Genomic DNA, 7,099 nt, shown 5'->3' with positions numbered 1-7,099 from the left:
AAAAACTTGAGTATGTACGTGTGAACATAACCAAAAAAGGGGGGGGGCCTCCAATTAGGAAATTTCCACAGAAACATTTATTTTCCCACAGCAATCGTAAGTGTAAACACAGCTAGCGCACTCCCCGCACGCGAATACCGCGTCAGCCGGGGCGGCGTGACGCCACCGTCTCGGACACTCGCCGCACCCACGCCGTTTACCTAGATATCCTTGGTAAATTCGAACACTCTTTCTGTCATTGAATTTATTGTCGAACTCACCCCCGCAGGGGTGAGTGGGCCGATCCCGGAGGTAGTGCAATACCGGGCCAACCCGTGGCGGAGGTGAAGCAAGCTTCAAGCACTCCGCCGCATTGCAAAAATAAGTTTAATATCTTGGATCCAAATAGGATCCGTATCAGATATTAAGCTGATAAGAACAGATAAGTTTTATTAATGTTTCTTGGGGCCGTAAGTGAATGAGTCCGACTATAACATATGGCTTCTTCCCCGCATCATAATTGAAGTTATCGCAACAGCCAAAACAGAAAATGGCGCGTAACAACCGACGTTTTCAGGCCACTTAAAAGGACACATTTCGGGAGTTCGTACATGGTCGGGAACGAGTTCTACCATATCATGCAATGATGATGCATTTGTATTTTCCTAGGGACGCGCACGCAGAGTTCAGTTTGACTGCCGTAAGTGTACGTGATAAATGCCTCGTGATGCGGCAATCACTTCACTAACGCATAGTTTCTTAAATAGGCGCAAGTAGGGTCGCGAACATATGCGCCGAAGCACACGGTCGTTCCTAGAGTCCCAAGCGCCGAGGGCTCCCACGATGACGGCGTCCACGGTGACCCGCTGGTACCGGCGACGGAGAAACGCCACTACCGGCTCGTAATGAGCCAGCTTGGCGTTACGGGCGTTCTCGATTGGATCCGGCGTATTCTCGAACGGGCACGTAACGTCGATGACAATAGCCTCTTCGCCACGCACCAGGACGAGATCCTGACGCAGGCCCGTGTCTCCGACTGCCTGGTTTTCGAAGGCCACCGTGAACTCGCGGGAGGCGGCGGTCCGGACGCGGTTGACGATGGCGTCGTGGCGGGCCCGGTAGAGCGCACTGCGGGGCATGCAGTGGCACACTACATGCGGCAGCGTCTCCCTCACGTACCCGATGACGCGGCATCGCTGGTTCCTGTCGGGCGCGCCCCACATGCGAGCGCCGTTGAGTGGGAGCAGGTTCAGGCGGGCCCTGTGCACGAACCGCCAGTCCGCGAAGGTGGTGAAGGCGCCCGTCCGCATGAAGTGGGAACTGGCGCGATCAGCCGCCACGCAGGCCAGCACCATCCCCTGGTTGGGGAGGTCGTGCAGGGCGTGGTCCCGTTCTCTGGCGAGGATCTCACGCAGCGTCCGCATGACGCGGCACCGGTGCTGCGGAGTTATCGTCGCGTCACCGCAGGTGAGCCGAACGCCGCCAGGATCCAGGGTCCAGGCGACGTTCTAGTGGCGGGACGCCTTGCGGGCATTCGTCCATACGGACCGCAACTGGTTGGCCGGGACCCGGAACCCGTCCCCAAGCGATCCCCCGAGGTAGGCCTCCAGCTCGAAGCGGGTGACCTCCCAACCGAGGCGGGCAGTGGCGTTTGCGTAGGCGTCGTCTAAGGCCATCTGCCGCAGCTCGGCGTCAGGGGACGTCAGAAGCTTGTAGGCCGAGTCGATGCGGCAGAGTTCGCTGAGCTCCGCCGCAACCGGGATCCCGACGGCACCACCAGGGGCGGAACCGTAGATGTAGTTGGTGGCCGCGTTGGTTGGTAGGTAGAGCGTGCGCTTTACCAGCGGCCGGATGGCATCGTCCAGTCGGCGCCAGTCCGTCGTCGAAAGAACCCCGCACCTCATCGGAAAGTTGAGCGCCGGGTAGACAAAGGTCCGGAGGGCATCCAGACGCTGCCACGGCGCCAACATCGACGACATGATCGCCCGGGCTTGGGCGATGGCGGACTCGACGGCGGAACCGGAGCCGGAGGCGATCCGGAAGCCGATGGGTCGTCCCAGGTATCGCTGCGGCTCGAAGTCGCGCAGCACCGAGATGGGAACGCCCGAGACTCTGAACTCCGTCGGGCGCATCCCCACAGGTGTCGATCCGACCATGTGGAAAGACGCGCACTTCGACGGGTTCAAGGACAGGCTAAAGGATGCGGCGAGGGTCTCGATCCTGTCGATCCGCTGTTGTAACCTGCGCGGAGTCGAAGCCAGGGGAGTCATTTCGTCCGCGTAGGCAAGGATCTTGTGGTCGGAGCCACCACCCTGCACTGCGCGGACGACCGGGTCAATCACCAAGTTGAATAAAATTCCACTTAGTGGGCAACCCTGACGCAGCCCTGCCAGGATCGGGATCGGTTCTGTAGTTCCCTCGGCCGCCAGGATGCAGGTGCTGTTATCCCTGTAAAGGTCGCCTATCACCTCCGTAAACACGGGGCCGGCGCCAGCACCGGTCAGGGCGTCGAGCAAGGCCTGGTGCGGGACGGATCCAAACGCGTTGTTAAAGTCCAACAGCGCCGCACACAGGTCGGGGCCTCCCGACCGGGCGATGTCGAGCCTGCGTTGCAAGATATAATTAAGTTCGAACACGCCGTCGTGCGGAAGGAAACCCTTCTGGCACTTTGACAGCACGGCGTGCTCGATCATCCATGCCTGTAGCCGGGCTGCAAGGCACTTGGCATAAAGCTTTGCTGCCGTGCAGCCGTGGGCTATGGGCCGCCAGTTTGACGGGACTTGGGGATCTCCTCTCTTGTAAATGAGGACTGTTCGAGTTGTCCTCCAAGAGTCGGGCGTGCGTCTGTGGTGTAAACAGGCGTTAAAAAGCGCTGTCAGGAACCGTGCCTCCGGGTCGACCGTTCGCCAGTGGTGGTAGGTAAGACGGTCTGCTCCGGGGGCCGTGTTCTCGGACTTGCGCAAACGCCCGAACACCTCGTCTGGTGAAAAGTTGGTCGTGTCTACTCCCACCGGGGCCGGTTCTCTTCCCAGCAGAAGGGTAGAATCGGCCTGGCGGGCCGACCAGGTGCGTCCCCAATGGTCTTGCAGATCCTGGAGCGGGATGGCGCACGTCTGGGGTGGTCCCTCCAGGATCAGCCGAACCGCGCGTCGACGGTTGCGGCGGTACAGCCGCTGTATGACGACCGCGTTCGATGGATCAGGCTGGCGGCGTTGACGACCAGGACGCACCGGTGGAAGACGCACCGCCTCGACAGCCAAGGCGACGGCCCGCGTCCATGCTTCCTTGCATTGGGCCCATGACTCGTCGGAGGGCGGGTCCCGCAGCAAGGAGCGGAGCAGGCGCGCCTAGTCCTCGAGGAGGCGCGTGTGGTCCGGTGGCATCCGGAGGGTCGTGGGGTCGGACTCGGGTTGCTCCTGTACTTCGTCCGGCTCGTCGAGAACCGCCGCTGCCTCGTCCACGGACGCTGGTGGCGACGGGGAGGAGGCCGGAGATACCGGGGACTCGGGCAGAACGACCGGGGACGACCCGGCATCGAGCGGCGGCGAAGACACCGTGACGTCGTAGGAGATGGTGTTGTCGTCGTCGTCGTCGAGTATAAACGCGGCATCACCAACGGGCGAAGCCGCCGACGAGCCGCGCGGGGCAGGAGACGCACCATTGAACGATGACGAGGGCCCGAAGTCGTACGGTACCAGGACTTGCCTGGTGGACGACGAGGGTCTTGGCGACGCAGGATCCGGCGACCGTGGTGACCCGAGAACGGGCAAGTCCACGGGAACGCCGGCGGGCGTCGGGACCACTATGTGCGGCGTAGTTGAGGACGTGCCTCCGGCGTCGCGCAAGGGCTGCTCGGAGGGGGCCGGGCTTGCGGCAGGAGATGGTGCCGGCGAACCGGGGACGGAGGCCGAGCCCACGGACGTCGACGAACCGCTGGACGACAGGTACTCGAAGGCAGACGGCCCGCCGATCGACGCGGGCGAAGAGGCCCCCGACCTGGCGGCCGGAGACGACAAGGGCCGCACCGGAGATGCGGCGTCAGAGGGCGATAGGCCCCTTAGGCGTCGCGAAGCCCGGGGTGCTGCTGGCGGCGACGAGGAACCCGATCCGGACGACGACGTGTCAGACGAAGATGTGCTGACGTGGTGCACACGCCGGGCAGGCGCGCGCTCGCGAGCGGCGCCGGACGGCCCAGCCTGGTCGACGTGGCATCGCAGGTGGTTGGCCAGGCCGCGCTTGGTCGTAAACGTGGCGTCGCACAAGCCACAGCGACGGGGAGGCGTCTCCGTCGATGACACGAGCGTGGCCCTTGCCAGGCAGTGGTGGTACGAGGGCCGGGACGTGAGCGGCGCGTCGCACACCGTGCACACGTAGATTCGTTCGCGCACACGAACGCCGTGCTCGAACTCCACGTGGCAGCGCACCGACTGCGCGCGAGACGTCCAAGCGGCCCCGCTGTACTTCATACTGCAGTTGTCGACCGGGCACTGCAGCTCCGCCGGGGCCGGGAGATAAACCCACAGAACGTCGCCGTCCAGGGCCGGCTGGCGTGGTTGCACCGGGGCAGAAGGGCGTGAGGACGCCGGTGCTTCGGAACCAGCCGGTCCCGACGAGGGCGACGCAGTCGACGCCGGCGATGAAGGGCCCGCCGCGGGAGAACCCGGAGTCCCGCGCCGAGGTCGCTGAGGAGGGGGTGGTGCCGGGGAGCCAGTAGGGGCAGCAGCGTGGCGCCGCCTGGCACGACGGCCCCTCGCGGAACTCGGGCGGGCAGGATCCATGGCGGCGATCCCGGCAGGCAGCAGGACCGGACGGCAGCAGCAGGGCCAGGCAGGACCAGGTGGGCCGGGCGGTGGGCGACGACGGCGATGCGGTCACGACGGTGACCGTGGCCCGATGACGTCGTCAGCAGGCGGTGACGACCGGGCCGGGCATGCAGCAGGCGGCAGGCGAAGAGCCAAGCAGAGAAATGAGCTGTAGACTCTCACTAACCGCCGTCCAGCATCCGGGGGTCGCCAGGGCCAGCCAGAACGTCTGAGGCCCCCTGGGTCAGCAGGTCCGCCACGTCCAACGTCCAGGAACGGGAAGCTCCGCCGGTCAGCAGCAGCAGCAGGTGCCCCTCCGAAAGGGCAGGCGCAGCCAGGAACGTCGTTGCCTTCCCGGAGTGGCCGAGTCCCCGGGAGGGAACGCCTCTCGACCGTTGGCCAGCGGATCAAAGTGGGTCAGCGTAATTAAGCTGATAAGAACAAATAAGCTTTTATTCATATTTCATGGGGCCATATGTGAATGAGTACGACTTTGAGACATGACTTGCGCCAAGGAGTTCTCAGGACTAGGTCAACGACATTGACGTTGCACAATGCAGGCGAAAAGGGCCGCGCGTCGCGTAACAATGAAAGACATCGCGTGGCAAGACAAGGACCGCTTAGCGGCAAACACGCACACCCATATCAGCTTTGCATGCACAGTCACATGCGGACGCGAAGCAGTCAGTGGCTTTCACATAAGTGTTCTTGGTAGATCTTGCGAGATGCAGGGATCACCTCACTCACGCAAAGCTTCTTAAACAGGCGCAAATAGGGGCGCGAACAAATGCGACGTAGTACGCGATCGTTCGCCGAGTCCCATGCGCCGAGGGCACCCACGATGACGGCGTGGACGGTGACCCGCTGATACCAGCGCCGGAGAAACATTGCCACCGGCTCGTAGTGGGCCAGCTTGGCGTTACGAGCGTTCTCAAAGGCGTCCGGCGTGTTCTCGAACGGGCACCTGACGTCGATGACGATAGCCTCTTCGCCACGCACCAGGACGAGATCCGGACGCAGGCCCGTGTCTCGGACGGCCTGGTTCTCGAAGGCCACCATGAACTCGCGGGAGGCGGCGGTCCGGACGCGGTCGACGATGGCGTTGTGGCGGGCCCGGTAGAGCGCACTGCGAGGCATGCAGTGGCACACCACATGCGGCAGTGTCTCCCTCAGGTACCCACAGACGCGGCACCACTGGTCCCTGTCCGGTGCGCCCCACATGCGAGCGCCGTTGAGGGGCAGGAGGTTGAGGCGGGCCCTATGCACGAATCGCCAGTCCGCGAAGGAGGTGAAGGCACCCGTCCGCATGAAATGGAAGCTGGCGCGATCAGCCGCCACGCAGGCCAGCACCTTTCCCTGGTTGGGGAGGTTGTGCAGGGCCCGGTCCCGTTCGGTGGCCAGCACCTCTCGTAGCGTGCGCATTACGCGGCACCGGTGCTGTGGGGTGATCGTGGCGTCGCCGCAGGTGAGCCGAACGCCGCCAGGATCCAGGGTCCAGGCGACGTTGTACTGGCGGGACGCCTTACGGGCATTCGTCCACACGGACCGCAACTGGTTGGCCGGGACCCGGAACCCGTCCTCAAGCGATCCCCCGAGGTACGACTCCAGCTCGAAGCGGGTCACCTCCCAACCGAGCCGGGCAGTGGCGGTTGCGTAGGCGTCTTCCAAGGCCATCTGCCGCAGCTCGGTGTCGGGGGGCGTCAAAAGCTTGTAGGCCGAGTCGAAGCGGCAGAGTTGGCTGAGCTCCGCCGCAACCGGGATCCCGACGGCACCACCAGGGGCGGATTCGTAAAGGTAGTTTGTCGCAGCGTTGGTGGGAAGGTAAAGCGTTCGCTTTACCAGCGGCCGAATGGCGTCGTCCAGTCGGCGCCAGTCCGTCGAAGACAAGACGCCGCATAGCATCGGGAAGTTGAGCGCCGGGTAGACGAAGGTCCGGAGGGCATCCAGACGCTGCCACGGCGCCAACATCGATGACATGATCGCCCGGGCTTGGGCGAGGGCGGTCTCGACGACGGAACCGGAGCCGGAGGGGATCCGAAAGCCAATCGGACGCCCCAGGTACCGCTGCGGCTCGAAGTCGCGCAGTACCGAGATGGGGACGCCCGAAACTCGGAACTCCGTCTGGCGCATCCCCACAGGTGTCGATCCGACCATGTGGAAGGACGTGCACTTGGACGGGTTCAGGGACAAGCCCAGGGACGCGGCGAGGGTCTCGATCCGGTCGATGCGCTGCTGGAGTCGGCGCGGGGTCGAGGCCAGGGGAGTCAGGTCGTCCGCGTAGGCAAGGATCTTGTGGTCGGAACCACCACCCTGCACTG

General features: G+C 63.8%; 1 non-coding gene across 1 annotated transcript; it reads right to left on the bottom strand.

The window, feature by feature from the left end:
* Window positions 1-269: 269 nt before the first annotated feature.
* On the bottom strand, window positions 270-459 carry LOC119168821 (U2 spliceosomal RNA). Its single transcript, XR_005109500.2, has one exon. It is a non-coding gene; the product is annotated as a U2 spliceosomal RNA (small nuclear RNA).
* Window positions 460-7,099: the final 6,640 nt, after the last annotated feature.

Source organism: Rhipicephalus microplus, chromosome 6 (genome assembly GCF_043290135.1).
Source record: "Rhipicephalus microplus isolate Deutch F79 chromosome 6, USDA_Rmic, whole genome shotgun sequence".
NCBI classification, from domain to species: domain Eukaryota; kingdom Metazoa; phylum Arthropoda; class Arachnida; order Ixodida; family Ixodidae; genus Rhipicephalus; species Rhipicephalus microplus.
The sequence above is the reverse complement of the archived record's forward strand: the minus strand, read 5'-3'. Positions and strand labels throughout refer to the sequence as shown.